General features: G+C 42.3%; 1 protein-coding gene across 4 annotated transcripts in view; it reads right to left on the bottom strand.

The window, feature by feature from the left end:
* STARD13 (StAR related lipid transfer domain containing 13) overlaps nucleotides 1–26808 on the bottom strand; it is a 314786-nt gene that overhangs the window by 66922 nt on the left and 221056 nt on the right. Inside the window, exon 1 of one of the 4 annotated variants that reach the window (XM_014966002.1) lies at nucleotides 9652–9848. The exons of the other annotated variants lie outside the window; for them this stretch is intronic. The gene's annotated coding sequence lies outside the window, so the exon portion shown is untranslated. Of the gene's footprint in view, nucleotides 1–9651; nucleotides 9849–26808 lie in introns of those variants that run through there. 4 annotated transcript variants of the gene reach the window in all.

Raw genomic sequence — 26808 nt, 5'->3', positions numbered from 1 at the left:
ACACAGTTGCAATAAAATGCCTCTGAATCATCGTATTTCCCAGTGCTACAGACCTACTAAGCTCCAGCACAACTGTCCCTAGAAGAGAGAACCGAAAATGAGGAAATAATCATGCCCATAGAAAACCAACAAGCAGCCAGCCATTCCCTAAATACACATCAAGTCCAACATCTTTGGAGACTCATTCTTTCTTCCACAAACAGTGTCAAAACCAAAGGCTGTACAAAGCCCATCTTCTACCAATACCAGTCAAAATCACACAATGCATCTACCAGAACAAAGCTTTTACTGAGCATTTTTTGTGGTGTGAAGGGAGAGATTTGAACTAGTGTCACTGTTCTTTATATTTCATTACAGACCTCAGCCAAAATCAGAACCCTATAACAACCCATGCTGCTCAAATGTTTAATGACAAATGAGCTGGTACCTTACAGAGTTTACAGTCCTCACAGACAAGCAAAAAAGGAAAGGATAAGAAAGAAAAGCTTGAAGACTTACGGATGGTCATCTTACGAAGGCAGGAATTCAGCTCCTCTGAGTTAAATGTGGAAGATGTGAGCTCAGTCCACCCAGAGTACAGCCCAGGACCTCCTCCCTCTGGAGTGAGTGCTCTAATTCTTGGGTTATTATGCAAGAGGATGATAAGCCACATCCATCTTCAAATGAGTAAATGGATCCCAACTGCATGGAGATGCCAGCGTTTATTTCCCATTGTTCCTCTGTATTCCCAATGGAAGAGGTATTTACTTGAATGAGGCAGATTGAATCACCCTTGGGTGGGTGGATGGATGGATGGATGGATGGATGGATGGATGGATGGATGGATGGAGAGGGAAAATGGGTCTCCCTCCGCAGGTCTTCAGCAAGCAACTGCTGCTCTCCTTAGACTGTACAAGGAATGTAAGCAGCTATGAGAAATGGACTGCACCCTGGGTACCTAAAAGCTTGAATTAAATAGACTGGATTCTCCAAAAGTCACACTGCATCTCTGGCAAATGCCAGGGTTTCCCGATTTTTCAGACAAATACCATGGTATTGCTAATTATACTGGGCCTGACTTTCATCTGGAATAAATTAGTGTTGTTGCTGCCAAAGACTGGCCCAGAAAAGCCATGTAAAACTGCAGGATCCTTGCAAGAAAATGAGGCTCTGTGTTAGGTGGAGCCTTGTTGCTAGGAAGGCCTGTTGTTGAATGTTTTAATCCAAAAGATTAAAAACATGATTTCACATTATGGTCTCTGACTTAGCATGGTAAACAGCCTTCAAAACCACAATCTAGTAGCAGTGCCTTTGTCCCTGCTTGCCATCAATGGCAGACTTTCTTCTCTTTCTTTTTTTTTTTCAAAGTTATCCACAAAAATAAAACAGAATAAAACCAGAAACCATGCGCTTTTTCAAAGGTAGAACATAATTTCATCTTTAAGACAGAGAACAGAAGAGTGTGGGTATTCTCTGACCGCGGACTTCTTGTAATTTAACTGAAGATAAATATTTAGATAACAACCAATGGGATATTTAATTGTCAGGAACTATTATATTTAAAGAAAGTGCTAGAGATTTTCAGACTTGTTTTCCTATGTGTGTTGACAACCCATTCCCATCATTTACACTCTGTATGACATATAAATACAATCACTGCTATAATTTGTAAATTGTTAATATTAGGACTGTAGAGATGGCTATGCTTTCAGCTCTCTATAAAAAAAGACAGCTTTTACATCAACATCTGGCTGAACTTCCATTACTTTCCCATCCGCTATTTGTATTTCTCCTCCTCCTTGGCCTCCCTAGTTTTTTTTCTCATTGTTTCCCCACCCGATTTCATCCGGGAAGCTGCACAGTCTGCAAGCTCTTGGCTCCTGTGCTACTCATAAGCCATGAAACAAATAAACAAGGTGGAAAGGACAAAAACAAAACCAGGAGGATATTTGGTAAATGTAATTATGTGGATCTCTCCAGCTGTGCACGTAATCAGACAATGGCACATCTGAACCAAGACACGGTACCCCACCTACGCTTTCCACCCTCACCCCAGCTCAGTCCGTGTGAGAATGAAAGGTCTTCAGGTCAGGACCACGACTTCTCATAAATGTGACCAGGACTCACAGAAATTGGAGTAGCAACAGGACAATTGGTGCATTAAATGCTACTGTCCTAAGTCAGGAACTAACCCTTAGACCTGACAAACCCACAGAGGGTAGAAGAACTACTCTCGTTGCCCAGAGAAGCTGTGGATGCCCCATCCTGGGAAGTGTTCAAGACCAGGCTGGATGGGGCTTTGGGCAACCTGGTCTGGTGGGAGGTGTCCCTGCCCATGGCAGGGGGGTTGGAACTAGATGATCTTTAAGGTCCCTTCCAACCCAAACCATCCTATGATTCTATGAAAAGATTCTTGAATTTCATGAGCTACTCTCGGTACAATTTCAGATTTACTTTTATTTGAGGGAAAGTTTTGCATATCTCAGCTTATCTAAGTATAAAATAAATTCTATAATACTACTTTGTTCAAAGAGATCCTGCGAAGTATCACTAATTGGAATTTGAAATCTCAGGAGGAAAATAACCATGTAATACCTATTGACTGGAACTGCACGGACAGAGTCTCCAGTTGGCTACCAGTGAAGCCAGAGATAAGATAATAGATTAACAGATACAGCAAAAGAACTTTAATAAGAAATGCATGTATCAGTAACTAAAGTATTTAATGACTTTATCAGCATACATTTGTCAAACTTTGTTGGGTTTTGTGTACAGCAACAGAAATACCTCCAAAAGGATCAAAAGAATGTTATTTCTCATATCAGAAAAATAATTTTACTCAGCGAATAAGAAAATGAAACCACTTCTCATAAAGAAAAATGAACTTGTAAGATGATGCAGCTCTGAAACAAATTACATATATTCTACTAATGAATAAAATACAGTTGCCAAGGCAACAATGACATCAGAAAGTGAAATACAGAGGTTTGTCTTACATAAACACATACACATACCAATATGTTATGTGAACTTTTGCAATCTAGCAGTGACTTCAAGGAAAAATATGTTTTTACAAAAGAACACATATTTTCCCAGGCTTGATAGATTCTTGTGTAAGAGCTTTTATGAGATTTTAGACAAGTTGTATTTTGTTTGGTAGGCTTTGTTCTTGTTCTTTTCTTACTGGAAACAATGAAATGTTGGGAAAAAAATTGCTTTTAATGAAAATTAATTCTCTCTATTAAAGTGACTTAAAATAGTGACAACTGGATGGGGGAAGAAACTCTGCCAAAGCATTTGAATATTGATCCTGAGCATAGTTAAGACTAAAAAGTTTGAATTCGTAGATCCTATTTGTATATATTATGCAGATCTCAAGGGACAAATTCCCAGTAGCAAGACCATAAATAAGAATGTATTTTTTTGCACAATACGAACCATTCTCATTATATCTGCCTTTAACCTGAAGGCTCAGTTCTGCTGCCCTATTCAACAGCTACTATAACCCCACTGAGCTGAGTAGAACAAATCCCAGACTGAGATGCTATTGAGGATGACTACAGGTGATACCACTCAGTCCCCTCTAATGTCTAATTTTGTATTTAATTTGAACAGTTCAGGATATTATTTCATAGCTCACTAGCAGAGCCTCTCAGTGCAAATGTAGGTTGTTGGTACAGGCTGCCTCTTTCATTGCAGCTAAATAAAGCCCAGGTTTCCCAGCAGTGTTCACAACTCCTTGCCTCTTTTTGCAAAAACCATGGACAATACTCGTTAGTCGTAGGATACCACCTCATGGCTCCCTAAATTACTTCTCATGTTTCACCCATCTGTGTGCTCAGCCACCTGGAGCTGGCAGATATTTTCCTAACTTGGATGCCATAGCAACCAGGGCTGAGGAATTAAGGCAGAACTATAGCTGTCTGTTGAATTCGCTCTGGAAGCTCAGATAGGCAATATAAATGTAATATAAATAAATAATATGAAGCATGAGGGCGTTTGACTGCTGGCTCAAAGATCTGCCAGCATGCTCATTATCAGTACCAGGCTTTCAAGACTCTATTTTCTGAGAGATGATTTTCAAACAGTTTTTTAAAATGAACTGGTTTAGCTCGTTCAGCACCTAGTTCACTGAAAAACTCCAGTGGAGATACCCCACTGAGATCTGGGTCAGCCTCCTAATTTTCAGTTTCGTTAAAATGTAAAGTTAACTCATTATACGGCTGTCGAAATGTTCTTGTAACGATAAACTCGTGGTGTTTTTACAAAGAACTGACAATATGGGATGGTATTTTCAGGTATGTATAAGCATTACAGCCCAAAGAAAACAGTGTCTTCATTCCTCATTGAGTTAAGTGATGAAAAGACTGACTATTATGTGTGATTACTTCTTCTATTAATTTGGATGTATAAATGAGACATGTTCCTACAAGCCTATGTCGATTTAATGCACTGTGTAAGCGCTAAATATTAACATACATCTCTATTTTGAAGTCAGTGGCTCAGAAGCACAAGAGAGGTACACACCATTGCCCCTGTACCTACCACACTCGCTCCTGGTCATCTGTGTGCGTATTCCTGCAAACCAAATTAGGATGACAGAGCTGCCCAATTAGGTCCTTAGCCATGGGACACATGTACCCCTGTGACAAACCAACATCTCCTAAACAAACAATTTGTTAAATCCTTTTTCTCTGACAAGCGAGGGCCCATTTCCTGCTCTGTGTGTCCAAGCCAGGACAGACAGACACAGGAGAGACACAAGGGGAGGAAGTAATGCCTGGATGCTATGCTCCTCTGCACTGAAAAAGAAGACACAGAGGTGCTTTTTGTAGTTGGGGTTTAGGATGCAGGTATGGGGTTGCCAGGGACCCAGGCAGCAGAAAGTAGGTGCAAGCTCCAAATATTTTCCCCAAATTAAGTCAAGTGGGACCATGTTGTGATTTTTTCAACTGTACATCAGTGTTCACAGCTGGCAAAGGACTGCCATTCGCAGCTTTCATCCCTGCTCAGAGCCTGCGTAACAAGTGCTAAAGCATGTAGAGCTCCTGTTCCCCCCAAAGTCACCCCCACATGAAAAGGCCTATGCATACAGAGTAGGTAAGTGCAGCTTTTGCTCCTCCCACAGCGCTCCATGAAGATGCTCCAACCACCAACCCCTTCCGCAGGACCACAGGTTCCCATTCACCTTCTGCCCAAATTGTTGGCTGCGTTGGCAGATTTCAAGAATTGAGACAGCGCTAACCAGTGATTTCACAAGACCTTCCATTTCATCTGCAATTCAGCAATGCAGTTCCACCTTTAAAAGACAGCTACTGCCGCTTTCACCCGTAGGTGGAAGATCATCTCCACAGAAGCCCCCTCAATCAGTCCCTTCCTTTTCTCTATAACGTCCACAGATTCAACAGAAGCTTTTACGTGACACAGGGTGATTATGTTTTACTGAGTCTACTTGCCTTCAAAAGCATCAATAAATCAACAAACCAGAGGTAATTAAGGAACAAACAATGCTAAGGGCTTCATTTAAATACGCAAACCCCAGAACATTCAGGAGTCAACCTCAGTCCAACCTGTCTGTCGCTCTGTGCAAAAATGTTCTTCAAACAGTGAGTGAACTTAGCTCGTCTGGATGTGTTCAGTGGATGGAAACTGAGTTTAATGTAGCTCCCCTGGCTTTTATCTGCTTAAATCAGAATCCTGTTATTATTCTAACTTTACAATCACTTAATTAAAGCAATGTCCTAGCCAAAAAAAATTGCCTGGGTGGCCTGAATATTATACCCCCATATTTTTTATGAGGTGACCTTTCTGCTGAGTTCAAGAAACCATGCTTGATCACTAGACTTGGGTGGGAGTTTTGCTTGTGAGGATTATGAGTACATTACAAGCAAAGCCTGCTTGATTTATGCATAATTTTTCACTAAGGTACAAAACAAGTAGCCATCAACTTAATGCCACTTAATGCTGAAGGCTTTAAAGGGTCACATGAAGTCATCCTTTTTATGGGACAGCAAAAATTCATGATTCTAGGTTAGGGGTATAAACGAATAAGTAAATCACAGATGCATTGCTTTCACTTGGCCTCTACTCCAAACTCATTTAGTACGTAACAGCTTTGCTGTTCCCGTATGTCCTGCACAGACGTTCAGTAGGAGGTTTTAGAATGTTCCACAGCCCACAGAGCTCCCCCCGGCCTTGTTTTTTAATCTAATTTTCTGTTTTTCACAATATCTGGTAAGAGAACAAGAGGCAGCTGTAGCCCTACCACCCAGCCTATGCTTGTCATGTACTATATGACAAAGTAAAAAAGGATTAAACGTATTAAAAAATGGAAAAATATGTAATGTCTGAAAAATACATTCTGTGGTATTTTACCTGTAAGAAGTAGAGCACTCAGGAAGGCACCTTTGGAATGGCTGCAAGAAGGATGTCTCCAGGAAATGAAGAGACTTAAGAGCTGACTAATCATAGCGTAGGGGCTGTGTGGGCAGTAGCAGAAATGGCTGGAGGGTGAGCACACCATCCGACAACCTCTTGCAGAAGAGGAAGGGTCAAGGGCTAGCAGTCCCCAAATGTGCTCCAAATGAGCAGGAGAATGCAGTCCCAGCGGATGAAAAAATGCGTTTGCATTGGCTTAGACCACTTTTTTTCCCCTCCTGCTCAAATGCAAGATTAAAGGGAGACACTGGACTTGCACAGGGTCTCTTTACCAGCACTATCTCATTAAGAGTCCTGTCGATGAGGAAGACAGTCCCCTTTAAGGATCCCATAATAAAGGCAGATTTAAAGAAGACACTGGATTTGCTCTCAGTGGCATACCCGAGGAAGAGAACCAGTACCTTCACCTGAAACTCATGGCACCACCCACTGCCCTCCTCAACTAGATCTACCAAAAAAGGAAAGGCTCAAACTCAATTTAATCAAGAGCAAAACTGTCTGCCTCTCTGGGAGGGTCCCAACACGAAACTGTTCTCTAGGAAGATAACCAAAACAGGTAGCTGCTGAAAAGGAGGCTAAGAAAATTAACAAAGTAGAAAAGGTTACAATTAATCTAAATTCCTGTAAACCTACAAATCAGAGGTCAACCTATGAGTAATAAAGAAATGTCTGACAGCCTTAAGCACATCCTCAAGAAATAAACAGACACAGAAAATGAGCACATATCAAGACAGCATGATGACTGGTGAAGCCAAAGAACCTTGGTGGGCTGAAAGACACTGCAGGGCAATAGCATGGGATGCTGTTTGGAAGGGTGTGATGGGAGGATTTGTTCCTGGGATACTGATTAAGCAACATTGCTTAAGAGCTCCTACCAATCAGGTAAAAATACCTGATAAATATGTGAAGCTTCCTCAGCTGTTGGGGCAAAATATATCTGTCTTTCTTTTCCACTTATTAATGAAGAATGCCTTGACTGTACTGAGTTGTTATGTTTGTGAAACTGGATGTGATGGTAGAGACACAATACTTTTCATTTCTCCAAGTTTGTTACATGACCCTCAACTGGACATACTATTGTAACCATTACTAGAGGACCCTGTGAAGAGACCGATGGGTACAAAATGAAGTTCTGTTGTCAACCGAAAGATCCTTTTTCTCCCAATTGTTTTTTAAACCTCAACACAGTAGCAGCACGCTGACTAGGAAATGTAACCCCCTACTCTTGTTTCATCATATGAAAATGTTGGCACTGATTCCCTTCAACATGAAAGCAAATGTCTGTAGATATGCCTGCTGTATAACAAGTGACTGTCATGCCGTGATGCGAGACTAATTGATTTGAAAGCAAACACCTTGACAGACAGGCAGTCAGAGCACACACAAAAATAACAGTAAGGTAAAGGAAAGACACTGATGTACAGCATATCCCAGTTGTCTCTACCATGCTTGACAAGCTCTTTATTCCTTACAAATAAAGAAGCACCAGAAATTGTGGCTATTTTAGCAACAAACATCAGAAGAAAAGTGTATCATCATCCTACCATATAGATCTCATGTGCCAAAGTGGGATGAGCTACTTCAGCAAGCCCTGCACACTCAGAACGGACTTTTCCCCCAGACCTTTCACAAATTCTTTCTTCCTTTTTCAATAGCAGTGCCCACCATCCCCCAAGCTACCATCTGCTTACAGAGACCTGGATCCATTTCTGTCCATTCCCCTTCAGACTTCTGCAAATCGTAATTTCCAAAATGTGCCCAGTGGTAGTGGAAACAGAATCCACAACTTTTAGCTCACTAAGATGCAAAAAGAAGCAGCAAACCTCTGGCTGTGTGTAGTAGCAAAAGCAGTGGCAGGACATACCAGGCTGTCCAGCACGGTCCAGTCCCTTATGAAGGTGCCAACAACCCTAACCAGAACAGGATGTTGGGATAATGTAAAGAATCCACTTTTTCCCCCCCCAGTTGTCCCCGCCATCAGTCGCTGTGCCCCCTCCCCCTAAGTAAATGAAATCAATCAGCAGGGATTTCTGTAAAATACATAAAACAGTCATCTTCCAGACTCTACCAGAAGATAAATGGTTCCAGACATTGGACTGCAGCCATTTTCCCACACATGCTACAGTGTTTTGTCATCCATATTGGGCCATAATAGTGAGTGGGTTTTGTTGGTTTTTTGGTTGTTTTTTTTTTTTTTTTTCTCCTCAGCAGCCAATGCTTCTGCTTCTAACTCATACATTAAAACCACTGCAAGAAAGGTAATTTTTCTGTACAATTTGTAATAGAACGCTTTCGTTCCCAATAATACAGCCTGGGATCCTGCACAGAACTTTGACACTTTTCTGCTACAGCTAATATCTCCTTATCGCTCCCAGCTGGAGCTTCACAAACCGTTTTGGGATTAAAGCATATCACCCCAAATACGAGCCACTGAACTGAAACGAGCATGAAACTATGAGCAGTGCAAACCTTATCTGAGAACCTGCTAACAAGAAATAATAGGATTGCTTACAATATCTCATGCTGGCTTTTGTGCTAGTTTCAAACAAGGATACAAATACACAACAAACGATGCATCACAATGTGAGTTTACAATTAATTTTAACGTATTTTAAAGCAAGTCCTTAATAAATCTGTTAACATAAAATGCACTTTGGAAAGAACCATGGGGCTTTTTCATTATTAAGAAATGTGCAACCAAATTCTATCCTTAATTAAATCAGGAGTAATTTTATTAACTGCAGTAGACTTAAACCTGACTTACATCAGTTTAAGTGAGGGTAGGATTTAGCCCCGGGGTGTTTATACACTGTAGTTCCAGTTAGTTTAGATCTATTTGGGTGGGAACTCCTTTCCCCTTTCCAGAAAAAATATTCTTGCCTACCCTTTTTCACCTCGCAACTGAGGCCAAAGCAGTCTTTTCTTCTAAGATATTTTTCAGAAAGGTTACAGAGAAATCTTATCCTTGACAGCAGATGACCTTATTAAACAAAACCACCCTCTGAAGTGATGGACTCCTGCAGTTTTAAAGTTTGTTTACAAGTTTTTAACCAAGCCACCTCAAACAGATAAGCTTATTTACATCTTAAAAATACAACAACAGCAAAACCCAAAAACTTTAAGTAAAAGCTATTTTATAAAGGAGCTACTTCTGTCTGTTTTCAAAGCTGAAAAGCCCTTCCAAACAGTACTTGCTGCTGTATTAAACATCACTGCTACAGTATAGAAACTTACTGTCCACAGATATCCTTGGGCTTCACTGTACCTTTGAACCAAAATCACTTTCTTCTGTACTTCATTTTCTGCCTCTTGAAATCAGATTCCCAGTTTCTGACAGATGGCTCCTCTGTCACCGAGCGCTGCTTCCGCCTCCTTATCGCTGCCAGCTAATACTTCCACGATGCTTAGCTGTTGTCTGTGGAGCTGTGCTCTACATCATTTCTACTCTGATCAATGCTCCGCTTGGTTTTAGGTTGGTTTCTAGTCCCGCCTCCCGCTCTTGAAGAAACGAAAACTCACAGCTGGATTTTCTATAAATCATCCCTTCTAACAGTGGCTGAGCGAGTATGGCAAATACTACAGCTAAGACCTGCTGCTCTATTTGAAACTTCAAAAACAATTCCTCATCTTAATGATGCACACATGAAAGTTAATCATGTACTAAAATCACTAATACTGAAAAATAGTGGCCAGATAATTGTGACCTTCAGGGCTTAGAAGCTGATTAATGTAATACAAAACTCCTCTCTGTTCCAGAGGGGGAATATGGTAAAACATACTGCCTCGCTGAACTGCTTTATATAACGTTTCGCTTTGAACAGGAGCTTGTCATTCTTACAAAGATAAATTTACATTTACAATACTGGGCTTTTTGACAGAATAACCCAGCGTACGTACTGTTTAGGCTAGCAGCCCTAAGCTTGAAAGAGCCTTTGCCATCGCAGCAGCTCTTTTGAAGTGTGGGCAGGAAACACTTTTATTTTCTGCACAGCCCTGAGTGCGCTACACAGCCCTGAGCTCATTATCATGTTTAACAAAGCGTAGAGTATAAAAGCAAGGTGGTACCATAAAAGCCGCGCTACGAACTTTGTTCCCATGAACAGAGCAAAACAGAGACGAGTTTCTGTAAACTGTAAATTGTTTTAATCCTCCGCCCTCCAGATCTTAAGAGACTGCGCTGTGGAAATTAAAACTGACTGGGCAGATCTGGGTTCAGTCTGAAAGGGCTGTAAAATCCTGGGGTTCTCGCCTTTTACTGTGGTGAGAGCCCATCCCAGCTGCAAGTGTCAGAAAGGCTAGAACTGACTCCTTCCTCGCTAATAGTTGCCCGTGTCCCGGTGGCACACAGGGTCCCCTGACCGCTGCCCACACTGAAGAGCAGCTGAGCTGCTGCCGGGGCTCAATCAAGGACCCCCCCAGTTCCAGCTCCGCTCTGGGAAGGTGGGAGAGCAGCCTGTGCCGGCACCAGCTCTTCCCCAGGAGACCTGGGGGCTTCCCTGGCCAGGAGCTGGAGCTGGATGACTGCGTCACCAGTCGCGTACGAGTGGATCTCGTGCCTTTTTGACGTCGTGTCTGCCCAACTCTTAATGTGCTCCAAAAACACAGTGGAAAAACATGAAAAAAAAGCCCTTCTGCCTACTTACGCCAATTCTCTAAACCACTTCATTACATGCTCTGCCGTTCTCACCAGTTCCCTTTTTCCGCACAATAGATGACTTCATGGGCTCTGTCCTATCCCATTTAATCCTCTTTTTTTTTTTTTTTTTTCCCTAAGCTGAAGAATCTCATCTGTTTCGTGCTGGGGGTGGTCAGCCTGGCTGTCCGTCCCACAAGCCATGCAGTTAGCTCTTTAGCTCACAAGGCAGGAGCTGATGTGACAGCACCCGAGCCCAAGCCCTGCTCCCAGTCAGTGACTGCCATTTGTGGAAACGGGAAAATATTCTCCTTTTCTTCGCTTACAATTCTGCAGACAGTAACTGAGGGCAGTCAGTTGTCATCTTGTGATCCCACAGCTCTCCACACCCACCGCATGAGTGGCCCCACACACAAGAATTTGAGAACACCTACGCCAGACAAATGTCCAAATGGTTACTAGCCAGGCAGCCTAGAAGAAAACAGTATGGATTAAGTAACCAAGAATGCTCTGAGCTGAGGGCAGCACCACGCTGATGCAGCTACTACCCTCTTAATCAGCAGCCATAAGACACAGGTCCTGGGCCCCCGTCCAAGCAGCTGTGACTCAGATTTGAAGTGCTGCAACGACAGTGCTCTCCTGTGGATGCACTGGTTGATCCGCGCCAGCAGCTTGACGAGGGAGAGTGAAACGGGAAGGGGAGAAGCACCATCCCTGCGCCCGATCCAAAGATGTAATGGCAAATAAAATTAATCTACTTTGCCTGCTGTACATTCTTATCAGCTGTCAAAACACACGTAACTGATTAAAATTACTTGCTTGACCTTTAAAATGTACTTGAATATCCATAAATGAGACCAATCAGTGGTACATAGCCATTTGAATAATAACAGAATTTTGAATCTAGCAAAGGCTGTAAGAGGAGATTAAAGGCTCAACGCCACAGTGTGACATGCACTACATGAACCTGGGATGGAGATCTTCCAAGGACTTTTACCAGCATTTTGTCCACTGCCTGGAGTAATATTTATGGCACATAGGGCAAGATTTGCTCTTTCTATGGCCTGAAACTGTTGACCATCACATGAATAACAAGAAATAAAGCCAGCTGCGGGGGAAAAGAAATATATGGTTGGACTCAATGATCTTAAATGTCCTGTCTTACCTAGACGATTTGATGATTCTATATTTACTCTTAAAACTACATCATCCCCTATGAGCTTTGATTCCAGACAGTGCACTCTCCTTAGGGATGAATAAGAAGATCTGCTCCCATCACTAGTGAGCATTCAGTTCACGAGCTCAAACTAAAGTAAATCCACCATAAACCAGCAAAATGTGGTAGCACAGATGTTAGTTTATCAGGACTGATTCCCCTCTGCAAATCATCTCCTATTGGGCCATACTATTGGCCAATTGTGAACAAAGCCCTGCAGTGGCCCAGTAGGGCTGAACGCAAGATGACCATGGAATGAGGTCAGGTCTTGGGAGCCAGATCATCTGCACTGCTTACCTGCAAGCTATTTGCTGGTTCTCTCTCTGGCTCTCTATTTGACCACTCCGACTAACCTTCTCCTAAGCAGTGTGAACATGAGTCAGTCTACGTCCCCTGGCTGTGGGATCCCTGACCCTTCTCGGTTTAGTAGCGCAGATGGTGTCCCAGGGATGAAGGACAGTAGGATTGTTCTTCCTGCCACTCTTGTGCAGACACCACAGCCTTCACTTCCCCCTCACCTGGAGATAGTCATGAGATCTGCTGAGACTGGATACCAGATCTAACCGCCACAAAAAATCAGAGAATACTTCCCAAACTGTGACTCCACAGGTCAGGTACAAGAGGTCACATGTTGCTAATTAGTCTCACTATCATTTAAAAAGCTTAGAAAATGTTATACAAAGTGACAGACTTGGAGACCTGCAGATTTATTCAATTGCTATCCCTTGTCCAGATGTTCAACAAGCAAGAAAGCTCTGTTGGGTCAGATCTTCATTTGGGTCTTCAGACCTGTAGCCCCTCCCTCTGCTGATACTTGGGGAATCACCAGAAGAAACATGAGCAAACATTTGGGTGGGTGGACTTTTGCCAGAGAAAGACCTTTCACCTTGATGTAAAGAGCTGCTTTGCAAGGAGCTAGGACTCAATCCAAGGACCTTCAGTGCTCACAGACCCTGTGATGAAAGTATGGCAGAGGGAGCAACCGCAGAGCTCAACGGGCTCTGGTGAAAGTCTGCCCTGCCTTGTCCTTTAAAAAGCTGGATCACAGGGCCCTAGGGTCATTCAGGTTGGAAAGGCCCCCATGAGGTCTCAAGTCCAACAGCCCCTTTGGTCTTCTGCCCCTGCTGAAACACCAAGTTCACAAATAGCTTCAGCTCCCCACATCCCCACAACTGCACTGGGGCGGAAGGAGGAGGAATAAATTACTTGCCAGGTTTCTCCAGTGACTTGTAAATAGAAAAGCTTGGCCTTCTCAGTGCAACCAAGATGGCTATGTCTGCTTGGCCCTGGACTCTCTATGGCAATTGAATAAATTTAATTTGTCGAGCCTTCTACCATGAGGTTGGCAGGGGGAAAAGTTTTAGTAGTTTAAAGGCGCATTGATTACAGTGTATTTGTATTTGCATTTGCGAAACAGAATTATTAAAACTGTTATATTTTGCATCTTACAACTCTTAAGATACTCAAAACACATTATTTCTTCTTACAGTCAGAGTTTGCTTTGCTAAGACAACATGCACAAACTGCTAGATAGACTTGGTAATCCCTTGAGTCCCTTGAGAAGAAGCAAGAGATACAAGGAAGAATGGAAGCAAGTTGGAAGAATGAGCAAGATGAAGATGTTCATCTATGAAGATGAGCGCCTGAGTCTCCCAACATCTCCTCCCCACCACTGCTCTGCAGCCTTGCCACTCTGGTCATTGTGAGGTTCATTTTTAGCTGAAGCTTCTTCACAGGTGGGCTACGTGGTCCTGCAGCTCAAAGGCTGTTTTCCCCTCATTGGTGTTTATCCTCCAAGTTGCCAGCAATGAGGGCAGCCTTGTTCTGCCCGCAGACAGGAGACTAAAACACAGCGACCATTTCAATCTCCTTTGATAAAATAAGCCATTTCCCCTCTAACAGCTTTTCTGAATGCACCGACACAAGTTGAACAGGGGCTGGGTCACGGGGAACGAGAAACGAGTGCAGTATTGCCCCACAGCACCATGTACTCACCTCTCCTGTGGAAATACATTCCCAGAGAGAGCCGGTGGCCGGGCTGCCTTGTCAGGTCACATTTTGGGAGCGACTCGCAATTGTTCTCCAGTCTGCAAACACATCCAAGCCTTTGATCTCCTCCGTCGCTCCCAACTGCCAGCCTCCCAGATTATGCCAGTGTTTCCTGCTACTGTCCCCTAATCACGGTACCATGCCACCGACAAACACCGCACAACCGCAGACCGCGCTGCCCTCAGGGGCCGGGCACACGGAGACACTGCCCCACTATTTGCCGCTTCCCTTTTATCCCGTTTTATTATCGCATGTCCCGCGCTAACCCTGGCAGATTCCGGAGGAGAACTCGAGGCAAAAGTTTTATTTTGTGCTACCAGGACCAGGTGAACCCTGTCATCAGGGTTCCCCTACAAACACAAGCATATTTTTCCCTAAAGATTATGAAATTTTGAAAAGTTACAGAGATGAGGGAACATAAAGTACTGCATAACACAGATATACTTTCAGCAAAAAAGGCAAGAGGAAAGGAAAAATAATATCCAGGTTATTACTATTTGAAACCCTGCATTAAGATGGATATTTCATGGAAAAATCAAAAGAAAAAAGGGACTTGAAAATTTTCCATCTAAAGTAGAAAATTGTGATGATAATATGTTGAGTGAGGACTTTTTTCCTGGGCTGATTTCATGCAGTATATGCTCTCACCTAAGATTGCTATTTCCCAAAGGCATCCTGAACTATTTGTCATCCATTTACTATTGCAGTGGCTATGCAAAGTAGGACAGTTGTACTATCTCCACCTGATGAGAAAGCCATACGCTTTTGCATTTTAATATAAAACACGTTCTTTGAAGGATCAAAATATGTATTATCTAACTTAGTTTTCAGGAAAACCTCTCTAATTTATACTTGGTACTCATTTAGCTTTTCAGAGTCTTTCTCCTGCTGGAAAATCTCTGGAGTTTACATGGCATATCTCTGTGTCACATGTGTTCCCTTTAATAGCCAACATAAATGTTTTTCAGCTCCAAACTCTACAGCTTGAGTCTCACTTATGAAAGTCAAGCAGCGCCTCTCTGCTTTACTCATCACGCGACCGAATCACTGCTTGCCTTGCTGCAATGCAGGGACTCCCAGAGCCCAGCCCAAAGCAGTTTGCTTTGCCTTGATGGAACCCAGTGAGAAATCCCATCCTGATTCCCAACACCTTTCAGCAAGCTCTGTTCCCTGGTATTCTTCCCTTCCCAGGAACCGGCTATGTCGTGTTCAATTCAGTGTCCTCTCCTCCTTGCGTCCCTGCTCCCGCAGGCTGGAACCTGGGAGAGCATGGCCATATGCTCCCATTAATGTGATCCTGTGGGATAAAACATCTCCAGGGGCCCCAAAATGTCACTCGCTACACTTAAATGACAGCCGCCCAATTTAACTTGAGGTTCAGTTTGTGCATGGCAGAGGCATGGTATTTCATTAGTTCGTTCAAACGCTTCAAAGAGCTCAGAAATAAAAATTCTTGGAATTGCTGCATGAGTCCAACTTTTTAAAAAGTTTGTATTAAAATGTGAATCACTGGCTTGCTTCAGGGGAGGAAAAAAAGTCTTGTTTTCAGCAAAAAGTTAATTGGGTGTCCTGAAAATCAGTAATTAAAAACACAGCACTAACAGACAATAATCATCTGGAGTGCTAATTTCCTTCTGTACATAAAAGGCTTAAAAAGGACAGAGTAAGAGAGAAAAGTTCGGCATCAGCGTTCGCCTCAAGACCCAGTGCACCCAGGGGCTGGCTCAGGAGCCCTCCTGCAGGGAAATGAGAGCTAGAAAAGTTATTTTTGTTGCTGCAAAGAAAAGTTTGATTTCTGAAGCTATATCCCTGTTCCATTGAAAATTACCTCAGTCCCAAGGAAACCTGAAATGTCATCCCAAGGGACATCATCGCCATTGCTATCATCCCCCATGCATGTGTCAAAGAGAAGTGCCACCACCCTGGGCAGAAAATGCAGCTCTTATTTGCAGTACAACAATACAAGACTGGAGGCAAAGAATATGGTTTCCAAATTAAATAGCAGGAGTAATTTCTGCCGACAGGATGTAATTACTCCTCTTGTAAAAGAGCTGTAGAACACTTAATGGTTTTGAGCCCTAATACCTATGGAAACAGAGCCTTCCCTAAATACCCAGCCAAGTGCTAGCTTATGGTTGGCTTGGGGAGCAGTAAATGGCCGAGAACACATCCTGTACTGCCTAAAACTTCAAGGGCCTCCTTCCAAATACTGCTCTAGCTGGACTGCTGACATTTCCAAAACCAGGTACGGTCATTGCCCAGGGTGAAACTTCTTCCGTCTCTCACCGGAGCTGTAGTTAATGCACTGACTGTGCCACAGTCTTAAGTATAGATTTTCCACCGTCATATCTCAATGCCAGGTCTGTGACTATTCCAGGTAATTTATCTGACAAGACAACTATATTCCCAAACACCCTGTTTATGAGCAGGTAGGATATGAGACTACGGAAAATATATCAATTTAAATGCAGTAGGATATATGGCATCTTAAAGTTGACATGCTTCTGATATTCATATTCTTAAGGTCTGACCAAAATACATTTCCAGATCAGAAATAAGAAGCAGCATCTACATACAGCAATATTTTAATTACGGCCAGAATGCTCACAGCATCAAAAAGCCTCTTCGTAGAAAGCCCATTGCATGAAGTATGCCAGGCCTTAAGTACCCTATATCGACTCAGCTCTTACATTGATATGCAAAAATTCATAACCATACTTACGGAAACAGACAAGCAAAACTCTCCACAAAGCAACTCTCCTGTTGCAAGATTTTTACTAGTTATACTAGTGCAACCTAGAGCTTGGGAGGAAACAGGTGTTACAGCACCTCCTCTTTCATATCTCAAAAAACCATAAAGTTTTCTGAGCACATCCATACACCTAAGACCTCCTTCAACGAAACCAACTCCAAACAAGGCTAGAAGACCTACCTCACCTCTTGCAGATTATCGTGCATTTCTCAGGGTTTTTAAGATGGGATTCATTAAAATAAAGAAAGGTTGTGCTTATCACAGGAGAAGATTGTCTCTAAGCAACAGGAAAAGACAAAGTTTTTCTGCACAGTCCTGCCTCAAACATCAGCGGGAAAAAATGCTTACATGCTGACAATTTATCTGAGGAACTGCTCTGGAGCTTAACAGGCCATAATCAAGACATCAGGGGTTTATTTTGAACAAGCACTTAAGGAATGGACATGAATTCTAGATGTTAGTGGTGCCAGCCAGTAAGTGATTCTCCCATCCTCACATTGATGGAAGAGAAAGCAAAGGAGTCTGGTTTGTGACTATTGCACAGCATAAAATTTCTTTTTTAAAAACATAAAGACTCTTTTTGACCAAAATTCATTATGCTTGAGGTATGAAACATTGTCTCCTTGCCCTTACAGAAACCCAAAGAACTGACGTTTCATTTTTTGGTGTTAGGCTATTGACAAATTTGTTTTCTTTCACCACACACATGCACAAAAATCTTTACTAATTATATTTCTATCACCGTGGTCCTCCAGATCTTTCAGTATGCTTTACAGAGGGTGAAAAAATGAAAGAAAAACAAAAACTGGCAGTACATTAGGCGGCTTTGGGCAAAGAAAATGATGGATTTTCCCAAAGCCATTTCCTGCAAAGTGAGATTTGCTGTAAAGATCTTGATTACGTATGTCAGTGCTGGGAAGCTACCAGGACACGTGAGACTATCGCTTACAGCCAATGCAGCCAAGACAGAGGCCACTACTGGGTTTTAGAAATGAGGAACCCAAGCACAAGGGAACAGAAAAGAGGCCACTACTGGGTTTTAGAAATGAGGAGCCCAAGCACAAGGGAACAGAGAGAGAAGGGATTTTTCAGAAGAGACAGAGACACTGAGATTTGATTTCATTTACATCACTCTACTACCTCCTAAGATGGTCCCAATTAGACATATTTTTGTGTACCAAAAGCATATGATGCCACACTCAGCCTTGTCATCCTCTAACTCTCTTGGCAAAAGTAACAAAGACTTCCTAGCACAAAAAGGCCACACTGTGGTTTTGTTTTCAAACATCACTTCTAGGAAAAATGAGAGAAAAAAACCACACCCTCTAAGATATTCTGTACCCAAAGACAAAGCTGAATGGTTTCCTCTGAGTCATTTTCAATTTTCGCAGGCTTGGCATTTGTGGTATGAACTCAGAAAAGTCATTACCAGTAATTTTGTCATTTCAAGTGTTTGTAAGACATGAGAAATAAGTGTTTTTTAAATTAAGAAGTTGGATACTAACCACTTCAGAGACTCTTCCAGATCACCTTCCTACGATGTCAACCTAAAATCATTTCACTATGTTTAAAAAATACCTTTAGATGCTCTAAATAAAGCAAGGCATCCAACATCTCCCTAGAGAAAGAGGTTTTCAAACACAAATGAAATGCTACAAGAAGTGATACATGATGAAGGAGATGATACGCTCCCTTCTTGTTCACTTGAAGGACTGCCTATTTTGTTGGATTAAGCCAAAGTCAGCCTGCAGTCAGTCATATCTTTTTTTCTCTTCTTTACTACAGTTTTTCTTCATTTTTAGTAATCTAAAGGATTTATTTCATGGTCAAAGGAATATTCATTCCTGTGTTCTTACTGACATACGGCAACAGCTTGTCTGAACTCTTAGAAAGAATCTATCTATGAGCGTCATTTATATTTGCTGTATTTTAATGACTGCTGCTATAAGCCAGTAGCTAAAAACAGAAAGAAAATACAAGAACTGGAGTGTCTTTCAAGCACCTGTTTAAATTTATAAGCCACGAAGCAGGCGGTATGTAGTGATGATCTGGGCAGTACCAGCAACCCCGAGTGTCTCCCCTCTCCCTTCCCAGCAGGACTATCTGACAGTCCCATGGGAGAGACGTGGTGTTCTTTGAATCCACACTAACCAAATTATCAAACAAAATTCAGGCTCAGGAGCCCTGTGAGCATGTGAACAAATGAGCCTGATTCACAACAGATTTCCAAGCAGCTTCTTCCATACGCATAATCTCTCTCCGATGCCGGTATTTTGGTGTGAAGTTGGACAGTAACAGTCTTGCTGTTAGGAAGAGTGTTAAAAGTTTCTTCTCAATGCAGGCACGGCTATCGACACAAACCAGTTGTGAAATCTCTGCACCTCTGGCAAATTAACCTGAAACCAGGCTCCAGAGTTGCTGAGGGCGTGGAGACAGCGCACACAGACGGGGGGTTTGCATAAGCTTTGTTTCCATAGGGAACCAGGGAAAACATCTACTGGTTTAAAAAAAAATAGTTTCCCCTGGAATTTTGTAGTGTGTGGGAAGTCCTGCAGCTCTGGCCGTTGCCCGCTAGAGGCCGTGAAGGCCTTACGCCTGCCCTGGCCCTGGCTGCCTGAACTCAGGGGAAAGGAGATGAGGAATGGGAGACACCAAAAACGAGATATTTTTAATTCTGGCATTAAAATCTTAAAATCTCATTTGTGGAGCAAGGCATCCCAGCCTCGGCAGGCCGGTGGGAGCAGCAGGACCTGCTGTGGGCAGTCAGCTCTGCTCACTTGCAACTGGAAAACCAGGAGGAGGAGGTGGATGATGATGAGGAGGAGGAGCATGCAATGCATCTGGCCGGAGGGAAGCTACTCCTCTGTGACAAGCCTAAGGTAAACAATGAGTAGTCAAACATCATGGGCCACTTTTAAAATCAATTCCTCTTTTTGAACATCACTTATTGGAGCCTGGCAAAGCTGCAGAAGTCAACAGAAAGGATGTCAAGCATGAGCGGGATTTAACAAGTGGAGTTTGCTGAAGAACTAACTACAGCAATAAACACCCGTACGCAGAAAAAACACGGTGAAAGCTGGAATGCAGGGAAGAAACCTGAGGATGTTTCTCGGTATGCCAAGAAACACATAGGGACAGTACAAGCAAAAGAAGCAATACTGAGAAGAAACTCAGTTCCTCCGGTTTTAACTGGGGTTTTGCTGGTTAGTCAGAGATCATATCACAGCCCTGCATGAGAGACACAGTGAAATCAGTAAGAATCTGGAGACAAGACCTGCACAGAGCTGCGCTCTAAGGGAGAACATTAAACCCCGACTTCCGCAGAAGGCAAAGTCTCTACAGAGCCTAGGGCTGAAAATCAGACTTCAATATCTTTTTGCAAACTTAATTTGTTACAGGTTATCTAAAGACTTGCAAAGGGTCAATGTAGATCAGATTATTTCTTGCAGTTATTGATTGCCTTGCTTTCTGCAATGTTGAATTTCATCTGCCATTGTGCTGTTCATCCACCTAGCTTAATTATATCCTGTTTAGGTCCCTTTATCTTCTGCTGTTTGGATTAATTAAATATTTTTGTGTCTTCTGCAACTTCTGACATGTCTTCCACCCTTTTGCCATAGGTAATTAAACAGCTTAACTATGTCATACAATTCCTAAAATGAAATTTCAGGGCAGCCCAATAAAAAAGCCCTCCCCCATAGGTAATTAAACAGCTTAACTATGTCATACAATTCCTAAAATGAAATTTCAGGGCAGCCCAATAAAAAAGCCCTCCCCTTAAGCTGCAGGGGAGCAGATTTAGATTGGAGATTAGGAGAAATTTCTTTACTGTGAGGGTGGTGGAGCAGTGGAACAGGTTGACCAGGGAGGTGGTTGTGGCCCCATCCCTGGAGATATTCAAGGTGAGGCTCGACGAGGCCCTGGGCAACCTGATCTAGTTGGGGATGTCCCTGCTGACTGTGGGGAGGTCAGACTAGATGACCTCTGGAGGTCCCTTCCGGCCTAGACAATTCTATGATTCTATGAAAAACCAATTATATTAGTGAAAATGTATATTTATTCCTCTTCCTTGTATCGCCCTCATGTACTTGACAACCCTGTGGTCATGTATTCTGTTAAGATTTGAGGACTGTGGGTTTAAGTCCCTTCTGATTGGTGGTTACCTCAAAGCATTAAGGTATTATGCAAAATGGGAGCATCACTTTGTCCTTTGACAGCTGTTTTGCAAGAAACTAGCCATGAGGTGGTCTCTGCACAAATATACACCTTGGGCAGTTCAATGCGGAAGAGGATTTTGACTTTTATATCATTTTACAAGGATACTTTGTGGTAGCCACAGTGTTTTGGTAGATGCCCCCTCACCTCGGTGGGCTGAGGCTGCCTGCCGTCCCCACGTGGGCTGACAGGGACCCTCTGGCCTCAGCGCTTGGCTTGTCCTCATGCAGTGCATGGAGATGCCCATGCTGGAGCTCATGCTGTGATTGCAACTCCCAAACCAGCGCTCAGGGAAGCACTGTGCAAAGTGGTGCCTTGAGCTGTTCCTGGGACTGGTCAAATTTAGCCAAGGGAGGCTAAATAAATATGACAGATGTGGCAGCATTCATGAAGACAACAGTTTTTTGTTAAGACAGAATTCTGTCCGTTCATTAGCAAAAGAAAAATGTGGGAGGTAGCATGAGCATCCTTTCACCTTACGAAGGAGATGGGGAGGGAGGGAGGTGCCTGGAGATGGTGCATCTCCACCTCACACTTCCAGCCCCAGCTCTGCTGGGCATCATCCAGCTCCTCTTGCCAACGCTGAAGGAGAAGCCAGGTCCTTATCTCTAACATGTTCCATTTAGCAGGCAGCCCTGAGAGCAACCCCAGGTGTTCACATACTTGCTAATCCCATTAGGGCTCTTCTAAAGCAAGTGGTTTTTTTTCTGGTGTCACATAAGTTACACTTAATGGGTTCGCAGTTATTAGGCAGTTAGAAAAGTTATTTGCACTTTGCGATTTGCTGCCAGAAGTGTAGCAAGAGACAAGCACTGAAGTCCTTGTGAATCTCACAGCTGCTGCTGTGACTTTTCCATGTGAGGAAGGAACAGTTGCTTGAGGCATTTTAGAGATATGCAAGAACACAGGAGCAGTTTATTAATACTGGAAATGAGTTTGCAATTACTGAGAGCAGATGGTCAGCTTGCACAGCGAATGAACCTTAAACCATCTAGACTTACAGGACTACTGCAAACATTGAAACCATACCAAATTCACCAGAAGAAATCCTACGTGCTCACAGTCAGCAGTCGGCTCAGATTTGGATCCTATATACTGTGGCTTAAATCCAGATAAAGCTGTCAATATTAAACTGAGTCAGTGGATTTATCCCAGAGTAAATGCCCTTTCTTTTTACTTGCATACATAACTCTCAGCGCAGTCAAAGATAAGCTAAAATAAGAAGGACCTTAATAAAATAACTATATCAGCATCATTAATAAAGCTAGGAATCAAGCTAATCCTCCCTTGTACGACTGCGACTCTGCTGTATCAGAGATGCGGTAGCAGCACTAACAAGTCCCGAAATATAGAGCTGAAGTTACATGACTGTGTTTTTCGTTAATCTATAGTCCATTAGCAAAAAATAGCCATGCACACATTGCTTTAACAAATGTATCTGTGACGCACGGCAGAGCTTTTGAATTCTTTTCATACACCAGCTCCTTGTAAAGATTCTGTGAAAGAGCTCAAGAGAGATTTGTATCTTGAAATTACCTCTCAGTGCAACCCATGGACAAATCAGAATTATTATTGCTACAGGCATGTAATAGTATGTATGTGCAAAGGGAAGGGCTTCCTTAGTACCATGTGCCTTTCGGCCTACATTTCAGCCTGCCAGCTCTTCATTTGCCTAAGCAAATGTAATTACTGAGGGGAAGAAGGGGGGCTATAAGCACAAAGCTCTGCTGCATGGCGCTTTCTGAACGTGTCGAGGGAGTGAACTCCAATGGGTTCACCAGCCCCTGAGAGGGCCACGCAGTCATCCTCCAAAATCTTCTTACCTGGGACATAACATTCCAGCATCCCAGCCGAGTGCTTCTGGGCTGCAAAGAGTGAAGGATCATTAAGGTTAATTTGACCTGTGGTTTACAGGGCTTTGCGACTGGGTAAACAAGGGTTTGAATGTTGCGTGGCAGCCAGAGGCAGCAGCCAGGGAGGGGTTGGCAACTGCCAGATCTGCCTTGAATAAGAAAGTAATCCCACACTGGACTGCAGTAGGGTCCACCCAAAAGGTTAAAATAGCAAGAATGACAGAAAAGGACTGAAAAAGGGATGGCAATTTTTTTTTTAAGCAGAGGAAGGGATGTTGGCTGATGGCACTCATGATCATTGCGAGTTGCCGACCAAGGAACAGCGATAACTTCAGGCAGATCCCTCCGGTCCCGATCAACTGCTAACAAAGCACCTAAAGATTTTGCCTTGTTTTCTGTCACATAGCTGAAGGTACATGAACTTTCTTTCCTTGCAAGCAGGATAGAATTTAATTTTTCAGGGATATACTTATGGCAGGAAAGCTCAGGTTTACATCGCACAATCAACTTTATTCCCCTCTTAACCCAGAAATCTGCATAGCAGACTAGTTTGTTTCCAGCTCTCTATATAATACAGCAATTTCACAGTCTGGCTTCATGGCACAATGTACAGGAGTATGTTGATGCATGTGACAAGCTTATGCTGCCAAAAGGCTATTGCCATACCTGCAGCAAGGGAAAGTGTGAAAGGTTGTAGCCATTTTCAGAATCCTTCCCTTTACGCTTCCTTTTCTAACACTCGAGCTGGAAATCATAGGACACTTAAAGAGTCCTGCAGTGCCAGCTTCCACATTGTTAAGACATTGGTATGTTGACTCAGTACCTCAGAACTGCTTTGAAGTTTTCCAAACCCTTAAGAAAACAAAGTTTATACAAGAAGTTATTTTGACAGAATGTGATTTACATATGCATCTACTTAGTATGTTGAAATTTAGTATTAAAAAATCTGTTGACTATAAAAGAGTATTTCTAGCAATATCTTAATAACCCTGGTTATTCTTGGAAACATTTTGCATTTCCCTGTAATTTATGTCATCCCACAACGATTTTAGTAGCTTATGCTATTGTATATGCCATGGCAATTCCACTTAGTGTTGTGCAAAGACCTCCCAACTTTCTAAAACCTTTGGGTACAATTCTGCAGCTGGTTTTGGCCATTAAACAGTAAACGTAATTCCTTTTTCTTCAGCCAATATTCACCTCAATGTAGACTAATTAAATAAATGGTAGCATTTGAAAACTGTTGTGATCACACAGTACTCGGACTACTCTCCATTAGCAAAGAAATATCTGGTGCAGACGCAGGCTTACATACTCAAGGATTTCAGATTTCCTGACATATTTCTAATTTTGTATAAACTGTTGGGGTTTTTTTGTTCTTGCTAAATCTGACATTGCTCTTCATTAAGGGCTGGGATTTGGAAAAAAAAAAAAAGGCAGAAAATCCCATGGGATTGAAAACAACAGATGTTGTCTGTTTTAAGCTTCCTTTATTCCAAATTGATGAATTTAGTGCTTTTAAGATTTTCCTGCCTCTCTTTTCAGAGGCCTATGATTTGCTTTTTAAATGGATTTCAAGGGACTGACTCTGACTGGAATGCATGGAGAAAAGAGATTTTCAACTTACAATGTACCATTTTTGCAGGAAAGTTACTAGAAACATACTAAAAATATGACAGAACAATATCAGGGCAATATCATTGCATATCCATACTGTGAGCAACAAATCAAACATATCACTGTCCCAGCAGATGGGAGGCACGTACTACTCACTTCCCACCCCAATGCCTTCATGTTTCCTGCTCCTCCATTTCAACACAGCTGGACTGTCATTCTCAAAATGCAGCATCCTGCCCCATGACTACTGCAAAGGGATTTTCAGGCTTCCCTTAGAAACAAATTTATTTTTTCCTCCATAATCTGTAGCTTTTTTGCACTTCTCGCCTGCCCTGCATCACTGCAGATACAGCCAAAAAGTGGCCCTGCCCTTGGGAGGTAAAACTCATTCCTTCTTCAGGTGGGTGACTGAAGCCTTCAAAAAGATGCTGTGATCATGATGTCAGTGATTCCAAAAAGGACTGAGGGGAAAAACGGCTGTGTAATACTGTGGGGAAAAAAAACACCTGAGTAATTAGATCCTCAGAGATACGTCAGGGAAATAATAATTCGAGATGGATACTGGGGACAGCTTTGACATCCTTTTTGAAAAAACTGAGAGGTTTCAAAAAACAGCCACAGGAATTGTGTAAGTATTGGATAAAGTAATGGCAGCAGTCATTTCATCTATCTAAAAAAGAAGTTTGAGAAACAGTTTTATTAGAGTGCAGTGGTATCTGACAGTGAAGATCTTCCAGGAAGAGCGCACAAAAGAATGTCTGGAATGTGAGGACAGACAAATTCAAATTAAAAGTTAAGCGTATGGTTTTCATACAAGGGAAGTTAAGTCTAGATCAAACTACCAAGGAATGTGGTAGATTCTGCGTGTTGTTTTTTTTTTTTTTTTTAAATTTTGTCTCCAAGGCAAGATAGGATGAGTTTCAGGGAAGTATGCTGACACTCAACAACCAAATTCTGTTCTCAACACAAGCCATGAGATAGACAGGAGGCCAGGCCAAATGAACTAATGGGTTTAAGCTTTACAAGGTCAAATCTTTCTATTAAGTGTCAGAAACTCTGTGTTTACAGAGATTATAGCTATGGTCATTAATAAAAATAATAGGAACTGACTACCCCTTTGATTTAATCAGATTTGCATTGGTGCAAGTTCATTGACTTGCAAATGGAAGAAATATTAAACCTCGTCTCTTCACAGATGGCAAGATTTTAACAATGCCTTCATGAAGCCTCAATTCATATTTTATGCTGTGACTTCCTCTTGTATCCTATTTTATTACAACACCAATTGCACTACAGAAGCAACAGAAGATAAGCCCTAATACATTTTTGTTGATTGCCAAGCTTGAATGGATGCAAACATCAATCCTTGGGGAATTAGTATGCCATTCATACTAGAAATAAAAATATTTTTTCAGGTTAGAAAAGAGAAAAAAGAATGCAGATTTTTTGGTCATCACTAAGGCCATCTCTGCTTCATATTCTGTCAAGCTTTTAATAGAATTAAAGTGTAGTTTGGGTTGGAAGGGACATTTAAAGGTCATGTAGTCCAACCCCCCTGCAACAAGCAGGGACATCTTCAACTAGATCAGGTGGTTATGAGTCCGGTCCAACCTGACCTTGAATGTTTCTTGGATGGGGCATCTACCACCTCTCTGGGCAGCCTGTTCCAGTGTTTCACCCGCCTCATCATAAAAAAATTTCTTCCTTATATCTAGTCTAAATCAACCCTCTTTTAATTTAAAACTATTACCCCTTGTCCTATTGTAGCAGGCCCTTTAGTTCCTCCTAAGACTCATGAACACTGCCATTGCTTCTCACATTCTTCTGCTAGCTCTGGGATTGTTGAGTAGCTGGGAAGGTATGTGCCTATGCTATTTGCGACGTGCAGGAGATGTAGAAGTTCGGTTTAATTTTGAGCAGGATCAAAAGAGATTTTTCTAAATTTTCTTCCGAACTGAAATTCAAACATATTCACCGTTCAGAAATACCAGGAAAAAAGTGTTTGGCTTCAGCCTTTACCAATGCCTCTTGATTTCCCACCTGAAGGACAAGGATG

Source organism: Calidris pugnax, unplaced genomic scaffold (genome assembly GCF_001431845.1).
Source record: "Calidris pugnax isolate Ruff unplaced genomic scaffold, ASM143184v1 scaffold20, whole genome shotgun sequence".
NCBI classification, from domain to species: Eukaryota; Metazoa; Chordata; class Aves; order Charadriiformes; family Scolopacidae; genus Calidris; species Calidris pugnax.
The sequence above is the reverse complement of the archived record's forward strand: the minus strand, read 5'-3'. Positions and strand labels throughout refer to the sequence as shown.